The 25,887-nt window shown below is 39.5% G+C and overlaps 1 protein-coding gene across 14 annotated transcripts in view; it reads left to right on the forward strand.

Moving 5' to 3' along the window:
- The window catches only part of Robo1 (roundabout guidance receptor 1), a 1,040,826-nt gene that overhangs the window by 616,056 nt on the left and 398,883 nt on the right, over positions 1 to 25,887 (forward strand). The window lies entirely within an intron of this gene.

Below are 25,887 nucleotides of genomic sequence, written 5' to 3' on the forward strand. Positions count from 1 at the left end.
AGACAACTAAAATGCTTGCTCTCTGGCCCTTTTAGAAAGATTTAGTGGTTGAATAGAGGTCTTTTCCTTAGACAGGTACCAGGAGTAGTGACCTACAGTCAGAACAGGCAAGGGCAGAGGACATGGCATTGACAGAGGTGGGTTTGTAGGTGTTTGGGGCACTTTCTCTCACTCTATGACCAAATACCCAACAAAGTCTACTTGAGAAAGACTTTATTTTGGGTCGCAATGTAAGAGGATGATCTGTATCATGGTGAGGGAGGCATGGAGACATGAGTGTGAAGTAGCTGCCACTTTGTGACCATAGACAAGAAGTAAGAGAGAGAGAGAGGAACAGCAGCACTCAACGGACATCTTCATTTGTATTCAGCCCATGGAAGTGTGCCACCCACCTTCCTAAGGGAAGTTCTTCCCTTTCCCATTAAATCTATCCGTAAATACCCTCAGGTACATATCCGAATATGTATTTCTTAGGTGGTTTAAAATCCAGTCAAGGAGATAATGAAAATTTAATCATTATCGTCTGTATTCATAGCTACTAGTGACTTTTTTTAGTTTGCAGCATTTCTCTCCCAATGGTAAAAAATCAGAACTCATCAGAGTGTGAGAATGGAGGAGGACTGGGAGGGGCAAAGGCAGACGACTGACTTACAGTCCATATAGAAGAGAGAATACACTTAGAGAGAGTAGCTATGAGCTAAAGAGATGACTATAGGGGAAAAGATTATATCATGAAACCCGATGATCTGAGTCTAGGTTTTAGGACTCATAAGGTGGAAGAAGAGAATTTACTCCTTCTTTCTTGCAAACATTCTCTCTCTCTCTCTCTCTCTCTCTCTCTCTCTCTCTCTCTCTCTCTCCTTCTCCCCCATCCTCCCTCTTTCTATGTCTGTCACACACACACACACACACACACACACACACACACAGAGAGAGAGAGAGAGAGAGCGAGAGAAGAGAGAAGAGATTTTAAAGGATAGATAGATAGATAATAGATAAAAAGATAGATGGATAGATGGATAGATAGATAGATAGATAGATAGATAGATAGATAGATAGATAGATAACATTTATAGTCATAGATTGACAACAACACTGTCAGCCACCCCTCCAGGTCCCTCAAATGCTCAGGTACCTGTGGCATTGATTTAGGACACCATGAAAAGCACATGACAAGAAAACATAAAGTGCTGTGAGAATTTTGGGAATCAATTACTATCAGAGGAAAAATGAGTCATCCATGCTCTGACTGTGTAACCATCAGTGATTTCCCCCAGGTATTGACAAGGTAGGTACTGAAATGTCACATGGTGGTGGCAGTGCTACAAGTTCTCTGTTTATTACTTATTTGATACTGCTGTGTGACAAATTGTTCCGGAACTTGGTGGAATTTAAACAGTGAGCACTTTGAATCTGGTGGCTTCTGTGACTTCAACCTTGCTCGGATATTAACAAGAGAAATACAGTTGTGTCATCCACTCTTATCACTGCAGCACATTTCCTCACCACACTGTAGTTACTGTCTGTATCCAGAAGCTACGTCAAGATCAACTGATACACAGAAAGACTGAACTAAACTTCTAAAACTTCTAGCACCATTTTTAAAGGTTCTTCGAACATGCTACACACACACACACACACACACACACACACACACACACACACACACACACACACCATGTTTTCACTATAAACAGCAAAGCAAAAAAAAAAAAAATAACAACGAAAAGAAACAAAAGACAAACACCAGATAACATGTGAGCCCTTTTATTGGAGATCTGAGCTGTTTCACACATGTCGGACTTCCTCATTACTAAGAGTGATAGTGGGATATTGTTGCCACATTTGGCCTCTGCATACCCTCCCCCTTCCCTTTTTCCAATAGCACCTTCTCATTTTCTCACGAAACCCTCACTAGCAACATCCTCAGAGCACAGAGTGCTAGAATCTGTTAAAGGTCATTCGGGGGTGCTTGTTGATCCCCCAGGCATTCTTCCAACCTCTTGTGCCTCCCTAACTGTGTGGGGACTTCCACACTTTTAATTGCTCGGTAGCTGTCCTGGTTAGGCTTAATTGTCAACTTGACAGTGCCTAGAGTCGCCTAGAGAGAGCATCAATTAAGGGATTTCTGAAATCAGTTTGGCCTGTGGCTATGTTTGTGAGAGATTATCTTGAATGGTGATTGACTTGGACGACTCCTAGTCCACTGTGGATCACACTATCCCTAAACAGGTGGCCCTAGGATGTCTACAGAAGCTGACCGAGTGAGTATGAGGGCAAGCCAGTTAGCAAGCAGCAGCCCCTTGTTTCCTGCTGCATCCCTTTGGTTATGAATGCATTGGTTCTACTGCATAGACTAGCAAGCATCTGTCCTCTTGGGATCCTGCTTCAGTTCTTGCCCTGTATTCCTCCATGATGAATATTATCTGGAACTGTCCAATGAAATAAACCCACTCCTGACCAAGGTGCCTTTTGTTTAGAGTGTTTTACCAACGCAAGAAATTGAAACTTCAACCTCAGGGAAGCATCTATATGAAATCTATAGTAGCTAACTATTGCCACTCAACAAATGACGTCACAGTTTTGAGCCCTTTGACAGACATTTGTTGCCTCACAGTCTTGTGACTAGATGTCTAGGTGTGGATAGTCAGAGTGTTCCTGCTTTAGAGTCTCTCATAACCCTGCTCGTGCAGTACCTGTTGGGCCTGAAATTATCCCATCGTCCTGTGGCATGTTTCCCCAGCTGTTAGCAGCTCTTAAGCATTGTGTTGCCCGTTTTCATGAGAACTGTGTTCACAAGCTGCTCTTAGAGCAACTACCAACATGGATCTATTGGTGCAAGCCTAGAATCCCAGATCCTCAGGAAGCTGAAGCAAGAACATTTCAAGTTCAAGGTCTGTCTAGGCTACAGAGAGAGTTCAATGCCAGCCTGAGGAATTTAGTATATCTCGAAATAAAAAGTACGAGATGGGGGTTGGGACATAGCACTGGGTGGGGCATTCGCAGAGCATGAATGGTGTCCCTTTACCACATTCTACGTAATATCCAGAAACATACAGTAATAGATCCAACCTACACTAAAGCAGGGATATCTACTATCATAATGCCTGTCTACAATTACACATATTTATAAAGGAAAGCTGACTTTTCACCAGAGGTCAGTGAAAATATTAATAAAAGAATTTCTGTCATTTTGTTGATGTGTGTGTGTATGTGTGTGTGTGTGTGTGTGTGCATATGATGTCTAATCTTATAAGGTTGTTGATGGTGAACTTGCATATGCACATGTAGATGCCAGAGGTCAATATTGTGAGTCTTTCTCTATCCCCCTCTGTCTTTGTATTTTGTTTTCAGAATGGATTTCCTACTGAATTTAGAGTTTTCCATCTCAGCTAGATTAGTTGACCAGTGAACCTGTGTCTACATTGGGTTATGCATTCACATAGAGTAGATGCAGACACTAGATATACTTACATTTTAACATATGGTCTATGTATATTTATTTCATTTATCACCTACCACAATTTTGAACATCGTTATCTTAAAGTTGTAAGGAAGAAAATAAAGAGAAAGCTAGGAATCAATTATTTCTTCAGCCTGGTAAGAAGCAACATCTGGGATTAAAATCTGACTCATTGGAGACAGTCTCTATTCCTAAAAATTCCATGCCACGGACAGGCATTAGACACTCAAAGATCATACAAAAGCCTCTTCATTCAATCTGCTTGCTGCTCTCTATGGTTCTTATATGTATGAGCATGAATTCAATGTTTACATTATTATTTCATAAATTATCTCTTAAAGCAATCCGTAAACATTTCACGGTCAGGGTCTTGGTGCATGTTTGTCCTCTAGGATGTGAGTTGTGTGGTATATGCTTTCATAAACCCAACTGTCTTATCCCTGGCTATTCAAGTAAATGAGAGAAATATCCCCAAGGATGATAAATAAGATGCCGTTCATATGACTTCTGCTTCATTTCTTTAACCAAGAGTGAGGATAAAGGTGCAAACCGTTTCCAGTATGATCAGCAGCAGAAAGATAAGCAGTGATTAAAACAAAACAAAACAAACAAAACAAAACAAAAACAAACAAAAAAAACCCTCACTTTATCCAAAGTACGATTTCCTCAACGTGATGCTCAGTGTAGACAGACACAACCTCATTTGCAGCTCTGCTTTTGCCAACAGATAATCTTGCAGAACCCTGTGTATGGCAAGATGTTTTAATTCTGTCGCCTTGCAGAAGTGCAAGGAATTAAAAAAAAATGATTTCATTGCAAAGGGCAAACTTTGCCCTCAAAGTATTATCATGCCTTTAAGTTTCCAATGTGTAAGCCTTGGACAAGAGCTCTTTGTTTGCCTCATTTGGCAGTAGGCCTGTGGCTGTATACATTTCTATCCTTCGTGTTTGTTATCAACCCAGTTTGACATCTTAAATCTAGCATAATGATACGAAATTATAAACAAATGTTAAATGCATTTTAGAATTCCAATAAGTTGCCCTAACTCCTAAACCTTGACTTTAAAACTAATCTTTCATAAAAAATGTAAAAGTCGGAGAAGAGGTTTTTTCTCTTTTTTGTAAACGTATATGATGTAGTTTTACAGTTATAGTAGTCCAATTTGACACACTGTTTACGTTACTCTAAGTTTAAACCAACTTAGATATGGGCTTTGACCTGAGGCGACCTCTTTGGCTTTGCAAAGGATTATTTCAATAAACAGATGGATTGTTTTCCTAAGAGAAATTTTCTTAAATTAAAAATAGTCACTGAGATCCACACACTATGTTAGGGCCAGAGAACAACAAATTAGAAAACTTCAATCTCGATCCCTTTCACGATATAAAGTGCTTTACTAGATCCATGTAGGTGTCTCTTCTTTTGTGCGATTTGTCTTCTACAAGTCCATGTGCTAACTATCCACACGCCTCAGTGCCAGGCTTCTCAGAGCATGAGGTAATTGTGTTTATTTTGTCTCAGAGAAAGATTTACATTTGCATAATTTCGGATATCTTTGCATGAGAGACTCACAAAGAGAGAAGCTGAGAGACAAGTGGAATAGAATTATGCTTGGCAGCTCGTATATAATGAAGTAAGAATTAAAGAAAATAAAACACACCTTTATGGCTGGAGGATCTTTCTTTATTAAGAGGATGTAAAAATGCAGTTAGGGGTGCAGGAATCTTGGATTGGCATTAAATGGAGCTTCGAAAAACAATTAGTGTATGTTCATGTTTTTCTACAGAACGTTATTTTAGTAGTACCTACCTGGTACCTCTGAAAATGTCTGTTGATTTGCTCATTTGAGGGATCATCTATCATCTAAATCACATGACACAGATGATTATCTCAATGCACATTTGTCCCGAGACTCAATGACAAGCCTCTCATTTGCACTTACACAAAGTTTTGATTCAATAATCCCTCCGTAAAAGGAAAGTGTATGGTTAAACTCCTTGCAGAATTAGCAATTCGATGCGATCTGCTGTAAACTTCAGAGTCCCGGTGTTCTCAGCCTACTAATGATTATGCTTGGTGTTTGTAAATTGCTTTTCCAGTAGTGATGGCTGGACGTACAGCGAGCAGTGGTCTGCATGCTCTCCACGAGTTGGAACACATTGCTTGCTCCTCATTAGCTGTGCAACCACAATCAAAATATTTATCTTTCTGATCCTGTGTTCTCTCATTTCACTGTTTCAACTTTCAGCAGAAAAAAATGGGGTTAGAATATTTTAATATCAAAGCATGTGTCTCAGGAAGTTATTTGTGTAGCTAACTATACAACAGCGCCAGGATTATTTATCCGCTCAGACTGTTGTTGAGTAAACGAATGGGTAACTGAAGGAGCGTGTGTGTGTGTGTGTGTGTGTGTGTGTGTGTGTGTGGACATACATACATTTGAGACTTGTGTCTAGTGCCTGTGTATCAGAAATACTTACAAATGCTATCTCTTCTTTTATCATGACTTTGAAAATGATATATGGGTAAATTCAGAACATTACACGTTTTTCTCAACTAACTGTGACAGTTGCCTATCTAGGATGCTACCAAAGGGACACAATGGGAAGACAAAGCCTCTGCCACCTCACTCTGTTGGAGTTTTCTGGTGTCATAGATAGGAATAAAGAACGGAGAGTAACTTATGGCCTTCTTCATTTCTAAACCCATAAGAAGTTGCGTAGGGCAAAAGATTGGACTGGTGATCAGGCTCTGCTGGTACAGTTTGTAAGCCAGAAGTTGGTGGCACGAATGGCATTTGCCAGAGATGACTGAATGGTGGTAGCTTCCCTGCCTCCCATTCACAGACAGTGAGATGTTAAAGGCTGCCTGTGTGGGCTAGCCATCTGAACTGCACAGAGCATCTCCCTTTGGAAGAAGCAAATCTGTCCTTTCAGAGTTTAGCCAAGCTGTACTTGAATGTGAGCATCTGGCGTGTGACGTTCTTAAAAGCTATGAGCAAACAAAGCACTCTGGGAGGCATTTTTGTATAAACGACGGGTTCTGCTTTTCGGTTATAGCTTAATTACAGTTTGGTTTATATGTTCCCCTTTATGACTATCGTAACATCTCAGAGGTATGAGAAAAGTCACTTAATATACATAGACATTGCAGAAAAAAAACTGTAAGAAAAGTTGGTTATTCCAGCAACCTAAGACTAAGGAATTTAGTTTTATTTTATGTAGTTATTGTTAAATATTTGAGTCTTTAGAGATTTCATTTAGGCTGAAGTGGTGAAGCATGGCTTTAATCCCAGCAGTCAGGAGCGTCTCAGGGTAGAGGATCTCTGTGAGTTCGAATCCAGCCTGGTCTACCAAGAAGTTCCAGGACAGCAGGACTACACAGAGAAACCATGTCTTAGGAGAAAACAGATTTAATTTAAAAAAGGAAGACAAATCTTTTTGACTTGGTGACAAAAATTAAGTTCGACACTATCAAGAACCACTCCACGCTCCAGTCTGCAGCCAGGCGTAGTAGTGAATGTCTATAATCTCATCGCCCAAGAGGCTAAGGCAGAAGAATAACCAGCCTAGGGTTAGTGAATTAAGACTGGACTTGGCCACATAAAAATCCCTATCTAAAAAAAGCAAACAGACATAAAGTGTGTGATGAGAGTTGAGGATGTAGCTTGGTTAGTAGAGTGTGTTCCTAAACATACATACACTGGGCACTGGGTTTGACAACTAGCACCTTATACCCACCTGAGCATGGCTGTGACCTGAGCATCTGTAGTCCCTCCACCAGCAGAATTTCAAAGTCATCCTCCACTGCATAGCCAGCTCTAGATACCCAGTTAGCCTGAGATAGATAAGATGTCAGTGTCTGGACAGCAGCAGCTACAAGGAAACAAACACAGATGATACAAGAACAGAAGAAATGTCTAGACAAACATGAGTAATGCTATATAAACGAATGTGCAAGGAATTACTGAACCGGAAATGCTGGACTGCCCCAAACTGATGCATTCCTTCTATGAGCAATTGTAGAGACAGCAGAGGTGGAATCTCAGTTGATATCTAATGCCCTAGGAGCAGTAGACAGAGAGGCATCAGTATGGCCTGTCTGAAGCCTGGCGGAGGGAGGCATAGGAGAGAGTTGCAGCACCAAATAACACAGCAGAGTCACTTTAAAAACGCCAGAGGATGCAAGGGGTTAAGAAATGTGCTAGACTGAAAAGCGCCCTCTTGTAAAGTGTTTGGAGTGGTTTTTTGTAAGCAGTCATGAGGCTATGTTTAAAGGGAAGTATCACACGATTGAGTGCTCTGTGCTGAGACAGAGATGTCCCTGAACCAGGCCATTGCAGACTAAGTATTGTAGTGGAGCACTGGAAAAAATGTGTGTGTGTGTGTGTGTGTGTGTGTGTGTGTGTGTGTGTGTGTGTACATAGACATAGACATAGACATCATATACATACATACCATTACATATACATATATACGCATACATATGCATAAGTATTAGCATAGACATCATATACATATACATCATATACCTATACCTATATATAATAGAAATGCTATAAAATAACTGTGACTTTAGTGTGCATTTTCCATATGGGGGCAGGTGGCAGAGTCATATTCTACTGACAGCAACCAATATGTGTTAGATTGTTACATCCGATGAGCTGAACAGCTACGATGTAGAAAAAAAAAAAAAGAATCAGAACAACTTAAGTGTTCAGGCTGAAAAGGCAAAGAGGAAAAAAACATTTAGCCATTTGGTTTAGAGGTAGAGGGATGACTAGATTATGGGTATCTAGTTTTACCATTATTGAAAATGGGTCTTCTTGGTTTTAAGATTATTGGGTGAAATTTTTAATTTACCAGATTGGAGGTTTTAGTTTCCAGGTCATGAAATAGAATGGCTGATATAGTTCAGCATCAATGCAATGCATAATTTAAAAGTCAAGGGTGATTTACATCGTTATAGGAGAGCTGAAGAAGCACATTCCGAGCTACAATCCCACGTTGTCTACACACTGCTAATATGAGTTGCATCCCATTCACAGAGATTTCCACCACAGGCAGGACTTGCTGGGCGTTACTGAAAAAGAACCACAGACAATCCTGACACTGTGGCGTTTCAGTCATCCTTCAGGAGTGCCCTTTGAAAATGGAAACCTGTGCTGGGAATAAAACTGTCCCTGCTCCTAGCTGCTCATGTACTATAGATAATGAAGGTAACCTCGGGATGATAACACCATTGCATAACATGTCATCATGTGACTCTTACATATTGCATACTTGTATAAGCATCTACCATCTGCCAGGCACTCTGCATGTATTAATAACATCATGTCATCCAGAGAGCGAGCTACAGTTGTGCCCAGATGACAGATGAAAAAACTGACAGTGGCATTGGGGAAGATGCCTAGAGTCCTGTCATCCTCAAAGGCATGGGCAGAGTTCTGGTCCTAGTTGAGACTTTGTCTAAGGCCATAGCTATTTCCATAATCTTTTTCCTGTGGAGATGATAGAGCACTTCCTACATCGCTGACTAGGAAAACACAAGCTAACTGAATACCAAACTGGATAACACATCGGCATGCAGAAAGATATAGGGGCTCGTTAAAGGAAAACTTTTCAGAAAACATGAAAGACTTGCATTCCAATAAGAAAGAGAAATAAAAAATGAGGCATGCTTCCATTGTTTTTCTTTAAAAAAAAAGACCTATTTTCTCTATCATTTAAAGTAGACATTAAATCCAATCCTCTTGAGATGTTTTTGCCCTAATATATAGAAATTATGTCCTTTGGAATGTTACCACCCAATGTTGTATAGTGTGACTTTATTTGGGAATAGAGCTTTTGGCTGAAGCTGAGATTAGTGAGAGCAGAGACCAGAATGATACAGCACACGTTAAAGATCACTAAAAGTCTCAGAAAGCCTAGCTCAGGAAAAGGGGCATGGAACAGACTGTGACCACAATAGCAGCCATCTGTATGGGTGCATTGTCACCAGGCTTTCAGACCCTGTAACTGTGACACCCTACATCTACTTTGTTAAAGAAAGAGAAAGAGAGAGAGAGAGAGAGAGAGAGAGAGAGAGAGAGAGAGAGAGAGAGAGAGAGAGAGAGCCTATAGAACATGAGAATGAACTCATATCTACTTAGCACTTCTGGACTATTGTCTAGATAGGGGCCCCTGGTCAGCAGTCCCCACGGGCAGAGCCAGACACCAGACACACTGGAGCTCCTTTAGGCTGCTTTCGGCATTCAGGACACATAATGCTTACACAATGACAGATGAGGAGAGAGAGGCAGTCTCCATGTTATTGTTGCTTTCTCTTTCCTTCAAGTCTGGCAGAACGTAGTCATTTCTGCTCTTGAGTTTGTGCTTCTGAGCCTTTGGGTTTGACCATAGCGACTGCTAGAGCCTGGGGCTGAGAGCTAGGAATATGGAATTTGTCCCATGGCTCAGCCAAAACTAGAGAAGTCACTAGAATTTAATTTAGTAACAGATATGGTGGTCTTATCAAAGAGAGGGCTTTGGGTTTGGAGAGGCTGCACTTCCACAGTAAATTTATTTTATTCCTTTAAAAATATTGTTATTACTTTGTATGTGCACATGATATATGTATGAGGACATGAGTAGAGGTCAGAGACCAACTCGTGGAGTCACCTTTCCTTCCACTTTTACATAGAAGTCAGGTTAGCCACATGGCAAGTGTTAATATGATGTGTGAGTTATGACTGATTTATAAAACCAGCCCTTGGGAACACTCTAGGCAGTGAACTGAGTAAAGAACACTGTAAGTCTGACAAACACAGAAGGAAACGTTCTCTCTCTCTCTCTCTCTCTCTCTCTCTCTCTCTCTCTCTCTCTCTCTCTCTCTCACTGTGTGTGTGTCTTTATTTCTTTCTGTGTCTCCTTGTCTCTCTGTGTCTCTTTCTGTGTCTCTGTGTGCTCCTCTGTCTCTGTGCCTCTGTGTCTCTGTGTCTCTCCGTCTCTCTCTTTCTGTCTGTCTCTCTGTGTTTCTTTGTCTCTCCGTATCTCTGTATGTGTATGTGTGTATCTGTGTGTCTGTGTATGTTCTGCCCATCAACAGCTACCCTCTCTACTTCATAGTGCTTTCAAAGCCATAAAGATAGTTAGGTGACACAAACTCTTCAACAACTGAAATTAAAACAGGCCATTAAAATAAGGAAGTCCACCATTCAAAAGCAGAGGAGGACAGGACACCATTCACAAATGTAGACTGACAACAAAGCCACTCAAGACATCTTTTAAGGTGTCTTAAATGAAACAAAGGAAATCCGCTCACATAATTCATGAAAACAGCCAACATAGTTCAAGGTTTGCTCCTGCTTCGTACGTGAGTGCAAACGCTTTAAGCTTCTTCAGAGGGTGAGTTTGTTCTGACTGCTGGGAAGCCACCAGAAGTCTATGAAAGATGCTTTCACATGACACTAATTAAACTTTGACTCCAATGTACAACTCTTACTAATTTTACTACTTACTATCTTATTAGTCATATACTGTAGGATTGTCAATGGCTATAAAGTTTAAGTTTACTGTTTAAAATCTCAGCTGATAGAGTTTTTCCAAATAGGAAAGGAATTTGAGGGGTTTTTTTTTCATAAATTGCACACAGACAAATAATTGAGAAATAACTGAGCTTATCACTGCTTTCATTTCTTCAAGTTGATGTTTAAAAGAAATTATTACTCTTGATCTGAGTGGAAACACAACACTCAGGGTACAGTTAAATACCATAAAAACATAGTTATAGAAAGGTCTAGTTTCTATTCACAACCAAATTTAAATCCTAACATAAGGCAAATTATAAGAATATACATATTTCCAATTCATCTTGAATAGCTTGACAACAAAATCAAGATATTACTCCCTGCCTTTTTCCTAGAAGGAAACATATACAAATACATTTCCTCATGTATTGGCAGACGTAAAACCAGACTACAGTTTCTAAACAATTTCCTTGGTAAATATAACACCTTCTTATAATATATACAAGTTCTGTAACAACTTTTATCAACGTTTATTCCATCTGGCACTAAAGAATAATATTTTGCTTGAGTGAACAGGGTAATCTCTTCATCACACTGACCTTGGGTAACATATTTAAATTGACAATACCCACATAGCCTAAATTATCGACTGACTGATTGTGTTTAATTAGATGTCAGATGCTTTTATGAAGAAGAATGGGTTCAGGGGAGAACGGATGTGAAATGCAAGAGAAAATTGTTGAAATGAAAGAAGGCTGAGTCCACACAATATTACCATAGAACAGCCTTTGATGACGGACGGTCACGGTATTCCACTGACTACCAAGAATACCGAGGAAACACAAGAAAGGTTAACTGAAACATTTCTGAAGCATCAAAAAAAATCTTACGTCAAAAGGTATTGAAGGAGGTAAAAATGATAAAGCTAACTGTGTCCGCTCTCCTTTCTGACCTGCCTGAAGTCTAGCTGTGTTTAAATTCTTGACACTGTTAAGGTATTTGCTCCCTGCAACCAGTTTAATCCTTCATCTCCTAGGACGAGAGAGAGAACTTTTTTGTCTTCTTTTAGGAGCTATCCTGGGATGTTTCTTCACCAGCACTTCATCTATTTACAGGCACAGTTTGCTGTGAGAACTCGAGAACCTGCAGCTTCCCTCTTGATGTGCTGCTCTGGAATGCAAAAGTTCAATCCCACAGGCCGTTTTAATCACCGCGAAGTTTTCACCCCTTTTCATATCCAGCACACTGTAACGTGAGCCATACCCCAGATTTTGCCCTGGATAATTCAGTAATTCTTAACAGCTGACTCCAACTCGGAATATTGAGTCTAAGGCATGCGTGTGTGCGTGCACGCGCGTGCACAAACACACACACTCCCTTCTTTCCTCCAGACCCATATAAAACTCCTAGGCAATGTCACTTTTTTCAAAAAGAAAAAAAAAATAAAGGAAACTGAACATTTTGTTATACCCAGATTTTGTAGTCACAAACTGACACCATCACCTGATGAGTGTTTTGGTCATAAATGGTTTTAAGCTTTTAGGTTTTCTTTAAAATTTTATATAAGAGCATCTACTGGAGGAATTTGAAACCTTAGAAAAATATACTTTGCTTTATTTATAGGCGTACAGAATCCTTTCAGAGCAAAGTATTTTGTTGGGCATGATATTTTTAAGACTTGTATACACAAGCATCTAACATTGTAGTAAAGATAAAACTACTTAATGTTAGCCCTTTCTAGCACACAGAACTGCATGGGATATCTGTCAGAGGGAAAGAAAGAGGGAGAAACTCACATCAGTGGGTTTTTCTTTCAAAGCTTCAGTGACTCAAATAAAAGCATACGTGTACTGATAGTGTACACAATTACTTATTTTTATCCCTATAATGCAACAGACAGAAGAGTTAGAGAAAAAAGAGAAAGGTTATAGAGTGGGGTAGGTGGGGAAAAAGATAGGATCTGGGAGGACTTGGGGAGCAGGAATCATAATCAGAATTCATAGTATAAAAATCTATTTCCAATAAAATAAATTAAAAGACAAATATTTTAACTTGCTTTTAAAATATTTATTTATTTTTATTTTAAATATATCTATAACTGTCTGCATGATTACACACACACACACACACACCAACTACATTCTGAACTCATGTGACTGCTGGTAGAGCCCAGAATTAGGCATTAGAACCCCTGAAGTTACAGAGAGTTGTGAGCTCCATGTAGGTCCTAGGAACCAAACTTAGGTCCTAAGCAAGGATGAGTTTTCTTTTCCTTCTTTTAAGTGTTTTTCTTTATTGGGCATTTTATGTATTTACATTTCAAATCTTATCCCTCTTTCCCCCTCTCCCATTCTCCCTCCTTGCCTCCCCCTGCTTCTATGAAGATGCTCCCACTACCACCCACCCACTCCAACCTCAACACCCTGACACTTCCCTACACTAGAGCATTGAGCCTTCACAGGACCAAGGGCCTCCCCTCCCACTGATGCGGGACAAAGCCATCCTCTGCTATACATGCAGCTGGAGCCATGGGTCCCTCTTGTGTACTCTTTGGTTGGCAGTTTAGTCACCAGGAGCTCTGAGGGGCGGGTAGGTTGATATTGTTGATCTAAGGAAGAGTTTTCTTAACCCCTGAACCATGACTCAAGCCCTCACATTTTCACCTTCAGAAACTTTTAGAAATTGAATCATTTTGGAAACACGAAATCAACTTCATAAGTATCCTTCTCTCCAGCTCTAAGGCAAAGCCCCCATTATGTTAGAAAAGTTTAGTAGTGTGAGTCAAACCTAGGCTCAATTTCTAGGATATAAAGCCTCATTGCTTTTGCAAAGAATATTTAATTTATGTGGGGAAAAAGTTTTTGAAAAAAGTATTTATTAGTTGAAAGTGAACTGACCTCTACAGTAACAGAGATAGTTGAAATTGGTGACGTCTGTGTCAAATGCTTTAGCGATCTCTCTGGCTTCATGTATATTGTTAAAGCTACATATTAGCCTACCAACTTTACTAACCAATGAGTTGTAAATCAATATATAATACCATTGTAACTTTTTCTTATTCTTTAATGACGTCAGTGTTAACACAATCGAGGTGGCTTTTAGACTTAATATTGCCATAGAAATTAACCAAATAAAATTGTCTGTACCAACTCTTACACCAATCTGTGGAGCTTGCTTCCTGAAAGAAACTGCTAAGTATGTAAAGAACAGAAAAAATAATATTTCTGACAATAATTCACAATATTGATAGATAGATAGATAGATAGATAGATAGATAGATAGATAGATAATTATTAATCGTTTAGAAATGTTTCTGCATGGCAAAGCACACACAAGGTTTGAGGCCAACCTGGGCTATTAACTAACAATCCACTGTCACAAACACAAGCACAGTTAGAAACATATTTCGTTGTTTTCTATATTCTCTGAGTGTATGTTTGTATGTCTCTGTCTCTACACAATGTGCAAACACATGCAAACACACACACACACACACACACACACACACACACACACACACACACACACACACACAGAGGAGTTTGCTCCTAATGGACAGATAATCGGTGACTGTAGCCAAGTCGCCTATTTCTCTAAACCTAATTTCCCCTCTTTTTCACTCTCAAGGTAGAAACATTAAAATCATTTCTAGTGTTTTTTTATGAGGATTAAATATCAAATACTGCAGAGAATGATTTTGTCAATTCACTTGTATAGTAAGAAGAAAACAACTATTTTCTATAACAACGATATTTTATAAGATGGGTCATTTTCATTCAGTTTGTACAGTAGTACCAAAGCCTGTAAGACTTAGGCTGGAGTATATCCATGCTTGACTTTGAGATAGGAATATACAGAGTAAATTCTCAGGTATTGTTTGGTCCAAAAAAAGAAAAACTATTTAAAGTGTCGGCAGGTGCTGGGCAGAGAAGCCAGCACGAGAACTGGCCTCTCAACGTTGCCACAGAGTCAGCTTCTGAGGGTTGAATGGAGACACAGAGCCCATAGACTCCAGCCTCTTACAAAGACCTGTGGCCCGCGTCATGCAAGGGTTCTGAGGGAATCCAATCTGAGAAATGAAAACCAGATTATTTTAATACTTATTACAGCTAGAGACAGTATCTAAAATATAACATCCCAGACTGAACGCATCAGACAAGAAGAAACGACAGCAGTTTTTACTCAAACTTCCCACTCAGGTATGTTTTAGAGAAACCAACACGTCTGTCTTCATAGAGTCCGTCTCCTGCTGTGGGTGGCAGAACTGCTGCCCTTAAAATACGTCTGAAATAAATGCACCCATCTATTAAAGCAGTGTGCAGTGCGACCATAAAACCAGGTAGGCTCATCCGTCTATGCACTTTATGTTACTTGGACCATTATCACTATGTTTATGGAAGAATTTATAAGCCAATTATATATATATTTATAACTGTTATAAACCAGGATTGCATTTTCTTCAGTGAAATGTGAATGGCACAGAAAGAATGCCGCAAAAATGCCTAAAATTATAAGATGAAGCATTCACTTAGTTGCAAAGATTGATGTTTTACAAAAATATATACTACGTCTATTGTTTTCATTGCCTAGTAAGGTTACTCTTACAAATCTCATATTTATAGACTCATATTAATACTTTCTAAAGATGTGCTAATTAATTATTTATTTATTTATTTTTGGTTCTTTTTTTCGGAGCTGGGGACCGAACCCAGGGCCTTGCCCTTCCTAGGTAAACGCTCTACCACTGAGCTAAATCCCCAGCCCCAAGATGTGCTAATTATTAAGAAGAGGTAATAAATATCCAGTTCAAAGACCCCTAAATTTCGAGACACCTCGAATCTAACGATTAACACTTTAAGACTGCACTGACTTAACAGAAGATAATCAGATTTTCAGCTGAAAAAACAAACATGACTAATGAAATTTAAGTTTTGATATGTGTTAAGGAATTTTTATAACTTCCAAGTATGAATTTTAACAATGTTACGTCCTTATCTTTTTCTATGATAGTCTCCCTCCTCCTCCTCCTCACCCCTACCCCCCTAACCCATGGAAATTTCATTCCCTGTAGTTCAAAAGGGAAGTTTGAATTTCTCACGCTCTAACCAGCAGAGGGCAACAGTGCACTGAATACTAACCCCACCCCTCACCCATGGAAGCATTTCCCAGAAGTCTTTTTGAGTCTCTATATTCACTGTTGCTCAGCTGCTAGCCACACTGAGTGGAGCGTGGTTCTTTTACCACCGCCTCCTTAGACCGCATCTTCTCATACGTAGGTATACAGAATGTTTATTTCATGATTTGCACATACGTTAATATATTCTTTTACTTTTTCCACCATATAAATGGGGTTGTACACCTCTGAACTTGTAATAAAATAATGTAAGTGGATTTTTTTCATTTAGTAAAAAAAAGTACCGCTAATTTAATAAACATAAGAGTTGCTGGTTTATGAAACTTAATTCCTGGTTGGTTTCAAAATAACTAGAACTTTTTTCTCACATTTATTACTTATATGATCATTATTTTAATTGTAGATGATAATCAGGGTCCATCTTCCTGTTTAAAAACTATATATATATATATATATATATATATATATCTGCATATCACATTTAAATTAGAATCGAGTTGTTTCCCCTTACATTTCGGAGAGTACCGACTTTGACAATATTACGTGAGTTCTCAGCACCACTGCAATGTCATTACAACTTTACTTCAAAATCAGATCACCCAAGAGTTTAAAGTTATCCCCGGCTCTATAACGTGCTCCAGCCCAGTCTGGGCACACCACACTGTCTGGAAGAACCAAAAAGAAATCAAATCCACAAAACCACAAATTTACAACAGTTATTTAAGAGTAATGAGTTCTACTGGGCAAGCCAGGAACTCAGACACTTACGGCTCATAAATTGTTCAACGGGCCTATTTTTTCCCGATGGCAGAACTAGCCCATTGTCTTCTGAAGTGGCAGAATAACCCTGATCTCAATTAAAAGATAAATTACTTGATTAAAAAAAAAAGAGTAATGAGTTCTAAGACCTATACTGATTTGATTGCACATTTCCTTAATAAAATGGAAAAAGGATATGTTTAGTTTACAAGTCATTATATATAGTTTTCTTTTAAATTCACAGTTTTGTGGACATTACCGCAAGCAATGGCTCTCATGGAGTTTCCTTTACTAATTAAAAATACATCAATCTTCTGCCAACTATAAACACAATCTTAATAGTTTCAGAATAGGAGCTCTTTTTACAATAAAAATCACAGCATTAATAATAGTTCATACTTAACTATTGTCTTTGCGACTGCAGAGTTTACATGTGTTAATTCCCTGGTTTAGCTTCGTGTAAGACACTTATCAGGTAAGATCTCTTCTTCTCTTCACATAGAGAGAACAGCTGTTAGAGATACTAAGAGGCTTTTCCATTGGTGACTAACTAGCTAATGATGGACTGGGCATTCATGTTCTTATCCATTTGCACATCTTTGAAGCAAACATTGTACCTCATCCTTATTTTACATACATAGTCAATCCTGTTCTGTTTCCAGAGAGCAAAGTTTAAATAAACACTCAATACTCCAAATTTAAGTTGCCTGAGACATTTCTTTACCCTGCAACTCAGTAAAATAGTAGTTGGAAATGCAACCTCTCTAAATTCCATTTACTGAGCATGTGTACAAGCGTGTGCACACACACACACACACACACACACACACACACACACACACCCCTTAAATCATCATCCACACAAGAACAGGTTTTCTTTGAGTCCATTACATCAAGTGGAAGAATGCATAGAAGAAAATCATCATAGAAAGCATTCTGATTGACTAAGTCCACACTAACCCACTATGCTTTTGACCTTACCTTCATAGACAATCTTACTTACTTTTCTAAATCTATGTGCACATAATAATAAATACTTAATAGGAAGAGATTCTCCTTATGGAAGTGATATACCATAATTCATTGGAAAACCATGAATAAGGTTTCTTTTTAAAGATACATTAGCTTTTGCTAATTTATTGGAATCCGTATTATTTACGATATTTTCCAGTTTGCTAGGCACAAATACTTCAGAATCCAACTGTAACTCACTCCTAATATATATACCCACTACTAAATGATTAATCTTCACAGGGAGGAAGAGAGTCTCCAAAGGGTATGGTAGACAGACAAGAGCAGAGATGCTAAATCTGGACACTTATTGTCATTGGGGAGGGAGGCTGATTGTTTTTGTGGTGGATGGGGCCATCTTGCACAATCCAAGATGTTTAACAGGCCCCTGCCTTCACAGAAAGTACCAGGGCCAGACTTCTCGTCACCCACTTGTGACTATCATAAACATGTCTATGTACTGCAGAATGTCAGTAGGTTACTGGTCGGTGTGGAATCGCCCACATGAGAACGCACTGAAATAGTAAACTTCTATGCAGTTAGGAGTTGTGAAGTTGGATTCTCTGAACAAACAGTGAATGGCCAGACACCAAAAAATCTTCACAGAGACTTTCTTCTTAATTTCTTTTAGTCTAGATCTTCATCCCCCACCCACTTTGGGGAGCTATTTGGAAGTCGCTAATTACCTATTTATTTGTGACTGGAGCTGTGGAGAGATGGTGCAAGTTGTTCTGGGGGCATAGCACACAGAAACCTGAGCTATTGGCTGGGCTGCAAAAGTCAGGTGTGGTTGGGGATTTCTAAGGAGGGGATTTTGATCTGAAACTTAGAGAGTGAATGTAGTGAATGAGAGAAGACTGTGTATTGCAACATTCTTGGTTCTGTTTCCTACTTTAATCACACGGCTTCCGCCCGAGAAACATATTTATATGTTGCTGTGAGGGAAGCACACATGTCAAAAGCTTTCCATTCATTAATGCCTTTTAAAGAGTTCTAATAGTTTAGAAACAGTAAGTGGAGCAAGATATAAAATGTTAGTGTGGTGGATAATCCAGTTTATTAGATTTTGCTTGGTTCTCTTTCCATTTCAGTATGAGTTAAGCAGAACTGACAAGAACTCACCAATATTTAAAACAGATGGACCTTTCCAGACAGAGATCTAATTTTTTTTAAGAGTGGCAACATGATTCACCCCGAAGTTGACAGCATTATTCTTCAGCCTTTAAAGTATTGAATATGAGAATTGATGCCCTTTCTTTAATTTCTCTAAGTGGATGGATCATAGCTCAACAAGAGAGGGAAGATAATTAAGTCATTCTAATTTCTATTGTATAGCAAGTCACATGTTGAATTGAGAAGAAAAGGAAAGAAATCAGATGATTTGGGGAAAACAATGATGAAGATGTGCTTCTAGACTAATTTCTTTTCAACTATTGTGTGTATGTGCAGTCATATCATGCTTTCTGTCAACAATCATTATGCCCAAGTATTGAAAAATACGTGTGTGCTATGAAAGGAAGCGATTAGCAAAAATAATATATTACTTTTAAGTGTTTAGGAAAAAAACTTGAGGTCTTGATTTATTGCCCCTCCTAAGATAAGAGTTTACCTTTCGGCGTTAACTAGCAAGAACTGTGAAATTCGACCATACTTTTGAAATACAACCATTTTGCTTTATTAATTGCTCATAATGAAAACAAATGGCTTCCCTTGAACAAACATGAGAATCCTAAGGGAAAAGAAAGCATATTGCAGTTCAGGATTCTAATAATTCTTCACAGTTGTCTGTTATCTCTAACTCTCATATATATTGCCTGTAACACGTAATTTTAAGTTAACGACCTGGAACGTTTACTCCAAACACTGTAGTAACTTGGTAAGTTACTTGCTTATGGGTAAGCATGTTTCATCCACATTGTATCTGCAAGTAAAATGAAGTCTACTAGCAATTTAACTGGGAAAACAACATCCTTACCTGACTTTCCATAACACAATTTGTGTGCCTTGCAGTCAACTAAAACAAATTAAGAATCTAGCAATGAGTGATCAGTCGCATCTAACTTAACACATTTAAGTCATGGGAATTTTCACATTTTTAATTAATGTGTAGAAGACTATTATGTAACATGAACATAATATCAGAGTAGTGGTGTGCGTGCGTTTGTGCATGTGTGTCTGTGTTTTGTAGGTGGTATGTAGCCAGCACATCATCTTTGACAAGAATCTCTATAACTGTTTATACTCCAATCTGCTCACAGCAGCTTCTACCACTCCACAACTTAAGAAAATTGCACATAATACTCAGAAACAATGAAACATTAGGATAAACAATAAAGTGCTGATTTCACACCTGATTGTATCAGATGTGATCATTATAAGTTCTTGTTTCTTTTGTTTTCCAAATGACCTGAAATTATTTCATCTCCATGTTATGAAGTAAAATAATTAAAATCCCACTAGACCTCCACTGTCATCTGAATAGAGGAATGCAAAACCTACAACTTCCAGAATATGCTGCTAAGAATATGGTTTTTGGTCAAAACATAAACAGGGTAGCAGTGAGTTTCTCTTCCAAGTTTAAGTATTATAACATTGTGAGTCTAAAGTAGGATTTAGAAATTTTTCTGTAAGTAAAATAATTTGGTGTGATGTCTTTGGTGACAAAGTTGCTTTGCTAACTGCAACAAATGTCCCTTTCGTTTCAAAAATACGCACGTGATACAAAAGGGTAATAAGATATGTACTGTGCCAGTGAAATCCTATCTTCTAGGTGAAGTCAAGCAGCTTTAAAGCAATGTATAACGCTGGGAAATGGAGACGATGAGATTAGATCAAATCAACAAAGACTTTTGGTTACAATAATGGAGTTGGGTGATTTCTCTTGGAGTGTGGCCAGGACACTAGTGAGAGAGTGATTAAACTCGTGGGGAAATATATAATTATCCTTGTTGTTAAGACAGTAGGTTGACATTTCCTGTGGGCTTCAGCAGCAGTTGGTTCCTCGGCGACAATTGGGGGATGTGGATTCAGTATTTATCCACAAGAATGAGCGCCTCCATATTTAGAACCCTAGTCCTCAATCACACCAGCCGCTGGCTATTAAATCCCAGCGCCCCAATTTAGCTTTCTAAACATGAAGTCCTTCTATAAAACATAGGACAGAACATATTAATAAGGCTATAAAACAAATAACCTTCAAATGATCATGATGCTACACTTTAATGAATTATTTATCACTGTTGTTACTATTCTTTATGATAAACTTGGAGATACCCCTTCCCAAAGCTATTTTTACATTAGATATTTAGACCTATTTCTTTTGTTGTTGTTTACTAAGTTGGAAAATGTCCTCTACATAGAAAACTCTGATAAATCTCAAGATATTTTCCATAATACTTCCTTAAGGAAGTCATTAAAAATAACTGTTAGGATCTAGGCAAAATATTCAGAGTAAACAAATCCGCAGGTGGGACTAAACATGCCCAATATAGGAAACAAGGCCTAAATTCCAACATATGCGCCTCAATCCCATAAACATTTCCTGAAAAGTTTTCTTTTTGAAGCAATGAGAACTCAAAAACACGAAACAGTTCTGTTAAAACACATCTGCAGAATAACATATAATGTAAATTACTTACAAAATAGTGTTCAAGTTGCGAGACTACAGAGTATGGCAGTCAGCTGTGCAGCTGTTAGCTATGATCCCAACTGAAGAGAATTTTAACTCACGATGAGAACAGTATATGCTCAGCCCTAGACATATCTGTGAGTAAGAACCCAAAAGACAGCAAAATCTTATGCTCAGCTAGCAATATATACACACACAAATTCCTCTTCATGCTTTCCAATATTCTTCGGATATCTTCACACACAATCAATATCTGTTTTTTTTTTATGCCACCTCATTGGGTTTAAAAAGAAACATTAAATCACTTTGAGTGCTCCGAATATGAAATTAAAAATTCAATTCCTCACGGAGCCAAACATGAAGCAGATGTGTGCTTCTCTCAGTCACTTTCTCCTACTGAGTCGGGAAACGAAACTACATCTCCAGACAAAACTTCTACTCCGGTAGCATTGTCCTACAGCCAGACCTGTCCAAATAATGTTCTCTTAATCAATCACCTGTGTTTGTCTCTCGAAGACTGGTGTGCGGATAAAAGTCAGGGCTATCAGTTCAGACAATGAGGCCTCGGGGCTGAGCTCAGCTTCAGAAATGAGCATTCTCTGTCTTCTCCAGCACAAAGGAGAATGATATCAGGAAGTAACCTAATTATGCGTTTTGCCCGAGATTAAATGCGTTTAGATCTAGAAAGTACCTAGAAAGTTATCACAAGCAGATACTGCTATTTAAATGCTGGTCTTCACCAACCAAGGAGTGTACAGGGAGGGATCCATGGTACATATGTGGCAAAGGGTGGCTTTGTCTGACATTAATGGGTGGGGAGTCCCTTGGTCCTGTGGAAGTGTGATGCCCTAGCATAGGGGGATGCTGGAGCGGTGGGGTGGGTAGGGGAGCACCCTCATAGGGGCAAAGGGGAGTGGGGAGAGGGCAGATGTGGGATGGGGGGTTTGTGGAGGCGTAACTGGGAAGTGGGAAATGAATGGAATGATTAATAATAAACAAACAAACATACTAATGCTGGTCTTTTTTCTCTTTGGAACAGTTTATACCCAAAGTATACCAACCTAAACTAGTCCCTAAGTATGTGGGGAAAACGTCAAAACTCTATAAAACTCATTATTTCATACATATTGGTGCACTATCTATTGACTTAATATTCGGAACACACAGAGCTTTGATTAGGAATTTCTGACTAGACTGCTTGTCTTCGTTAGTTACATTGCTGTGACAAAACCCCATGACCAAAAGCAAGTTGGGGAAGAAAGGCTGGCTTTGTTTATTCCACATCACTGTTCATCACTGACAGAAGTTACGGCAGGAACTAAACAGGGCAGGAACCTGGAGGCAGGAGCTGGTGAGAAACAGTGGAGGAGTGTGGCTGACTGGCCTGCTTTGTGGCTTGCTCAGCTTGTCTTCTGATAGAACCCAGGTCCAGCTGCCTAGGGCGGGGCGGGGCGGGGTGAGGCATGTCCTAGGAAATGCTGCTATGTCCTAGGAAATGCTGCTACTCTCGGTTTCAGGACTCTCGTTTCCGAGAAAGTTACCTTTAAGGCCACTTCTAGCTTCAACATTCCAGTCCTTAAGCTTGGATGACTAGTTCTTGATTCTTTGTTTCCCAGTAAACTGATCCAAATGAACAAGTCTTTCTACAGCCAGGCACTCAGTCATGACCTTATAGAAACCCAAGGAGTGGTACGTTGAATGAGATAAATGATTAAGCCATATATTGGAGAAAACAGTTTAGAAATATACAAACGAGTCTATTAAAGATGCACTTTTAAAAAAGATTTATTTATTTAATGTATATGAGTACACTGTGGCTGTCTTAGACACACCAGAAGAGGGCATCGAACCTCATTACAGATGGTTGTGAGTCACCATGCGGTTGCTGGGATTTGAACTCAGGACCTCTGGAGGAGCAGTCAGTGCTCTTAACCGCTGAGCTATCTCTCCAGTCCCCAAAGATGCATTTTTTGAAATAATCTATACACAGTGGGATAATACCCACACATACATGCATTTGATAAACATTTGAGCGTACGTTAAGGACCAGGCTCTGTCTTAGATGCTGGGTATCTGAGTGGAGAATATAGTCAAGAATCCCTGGACTCCGGTAACATCCCATGTTGAGAGGACCAGCCAATAAAAGCTAAAAGCAAATGGAATATGTCGTATCTTAGGTGGGGATAAGTGCTGTGAAGTCAAACGAGAGGCTTTTACTGAGCGTGGTATGGTATGGGCAATAAAGATGTGAAGTTAAAGAGCGCTTTGTTTTTGTTTTTGTTTTTTAAAAAAAAAATCTGAGAAATTGTGATACCACTGAAATCTAAGAGAAAGGAGAACATGAATGCACCAGATTCAAGGAAGTGAATATTAAACCCAGGGCAAGGGAGTATCTCTGACACAGTGGTTGTCTGACTCATTTTAGCAATCTCGTGGAGACCTCGGTGGTAAAGTGAAGTAAGCGAGGCAGGAGAAAGACTGAAAGGGATGGGCCACAGGCCTAGGACTAACGGGCCTTGGAGCCTTCCTGAAGGGCTCATACTCCTAATTGGGTGTGGTGGTGGTGGGGTGTGTGTGGGGGAACTACTGAGCAAAGATTTAGTCTGTCCTGGGATTTAACAGGTTCCCTCTGGCAGCTTTATGAAGAATGGCCCACAAGTGCAATTATAGTGACTTCAGCTCATGAGCTGTCCCAGTAAAGATGGCTGCCTGTCTCTTTGTAACATGTGTTCTGGCAAATGTCCACAGTTTTGAAAGGAGCCGGGGCATGGATTTCAGGTGTGCGACAATACTGCAATGGTCTTATCCTATCAACCCAGTGATGTTTACCCAAGACCCACATTTTCTCACAATGCTTATTTGCATGTTAAAGGCACCGGGGAATCTCAGAATGTGTTCAATCCAAAGTCCCCAGAGCTTATTCTACCATGGGTCTCCCTTTTCCCATGTGCTCTGATTCAAAACAAGCTGGGTTCAAATATAAGCCCATGGCTTCTGGGCCATTGAACGCCGAGTTAATCTTTCACTCCCCTAACCTCATCTTTAAATTGGGAGAGCAATAACACCTCACAGGGTGAGAATTAGATCAGATAACGTTTGTAAAGTGCCGCTTTGATTAATGCCACTTCCCTGTGTCCTCTTATTTACATTCTTAAAAAAAAACCTATGAAAACGGAAGGTGTCCATTTTAGTGAGATTCATCGTGGTCAAAATGTAAGGCTCTACCACATAGGCCGATTTTACAATAACCTCAATGTCCTAACATGCAGAGACGCTCAGAGGCAACCACAATCACAACAGTTTCACAGCACAGTATCTTACAGTATCTCCATTCAATAGGCCTCAGACAGCTTTTGGGAGAGGAGGATGCATTAGTGGCATCATTGGGGTTCTCTCCCATCTCTGAAAAGCTCCACTGAAAGCCTTGCATTTATCATCACCAGTTCCTGGGACGTTTAAGACAAGCGGAAAGCAGTGATGCCAAGAGTCTTCTCTTCCAGGGCCCATCTGGTTTGGAGGCTGTACCTGTTCTAAATAAGAGAGACACATCAAAACATTACAGTTGAAGTCTGCCCTACATAAATATATAGAACACTAAATAGAATAAATGTAAACTTGTTTACCCTTTTATTAATAATACATATGGTGCTACTGTGATATGGGACTATGTCTCCAACCTGGGCGGAACAGTCAAACAGGCATCTTGGATTAGGATTTCAGATACCAAACAATGTATAGATTACCCAGCAATTTTGTGTAAAAATTGCTGAATAAGCTGTTCTTTCCTGAGGGAGGGTATCCGGGAGTACTCAGCAGGGTCTTCCTGCAGAGACCTTGCCAGACTGGCTCAGCAGAGCTGCTGGAAGTTGTGGAGTGCATCCCTGGCTCCCTTTGAAGCTCAGGTGTCTCACAAGGAAGAAAGCAAGGGAGATGTTCTGGCTTATAGTTTCCTCAGGACGCTGTTTCTCCTGATCAGAATACTCCGGTATCTCCAGAGAGAATCTGGGAGTTCTGTTATTTCCTGAATTCCTGCAACTGCCCCCATCCTCTCCAACTCCAGGAAAGATAAAATCAAATCAGAGGAAGTGAGAAATCCCTGTAGCTTTGGCATCTTGCCTGTCAAAAGTCCCCAACAATAAGACTGTTACTGGAATGCGTGATTTTCAAGTTTCTTCAAATGTCTCAAAGAGGTTCTGAGAGATCCTGAGTTTTAGAAGCCTCATAGGAGATCACAACTCAGCCAGGGGAGCTTCACAACCCACTACTCTTTCCTTTCCTCTCCTCTCCCTTTTCTGTCTTTTTTTTCTCTCTTCCAATTTTAAATCTAGCATACAATGTAATGGATTTCATTATGACAATCCCCACCAACATTCTCACTGAAGTGA

This window comes from Rattus norvegicus, chromosome 11 (genome assembly GCF_036323735.1).
Source record: "Rattus norvegicus strain BN/NHsdMcwi chromosome 11, GRCr8, whole genome shotgun sequence".
NCBI classification, from domain to species: domain Eukaryota; kingdom Metazoa; phylum Chordata; class Mammalia; order Rodentia; family Muridae; genus Rattus; species Rattus norvegicus.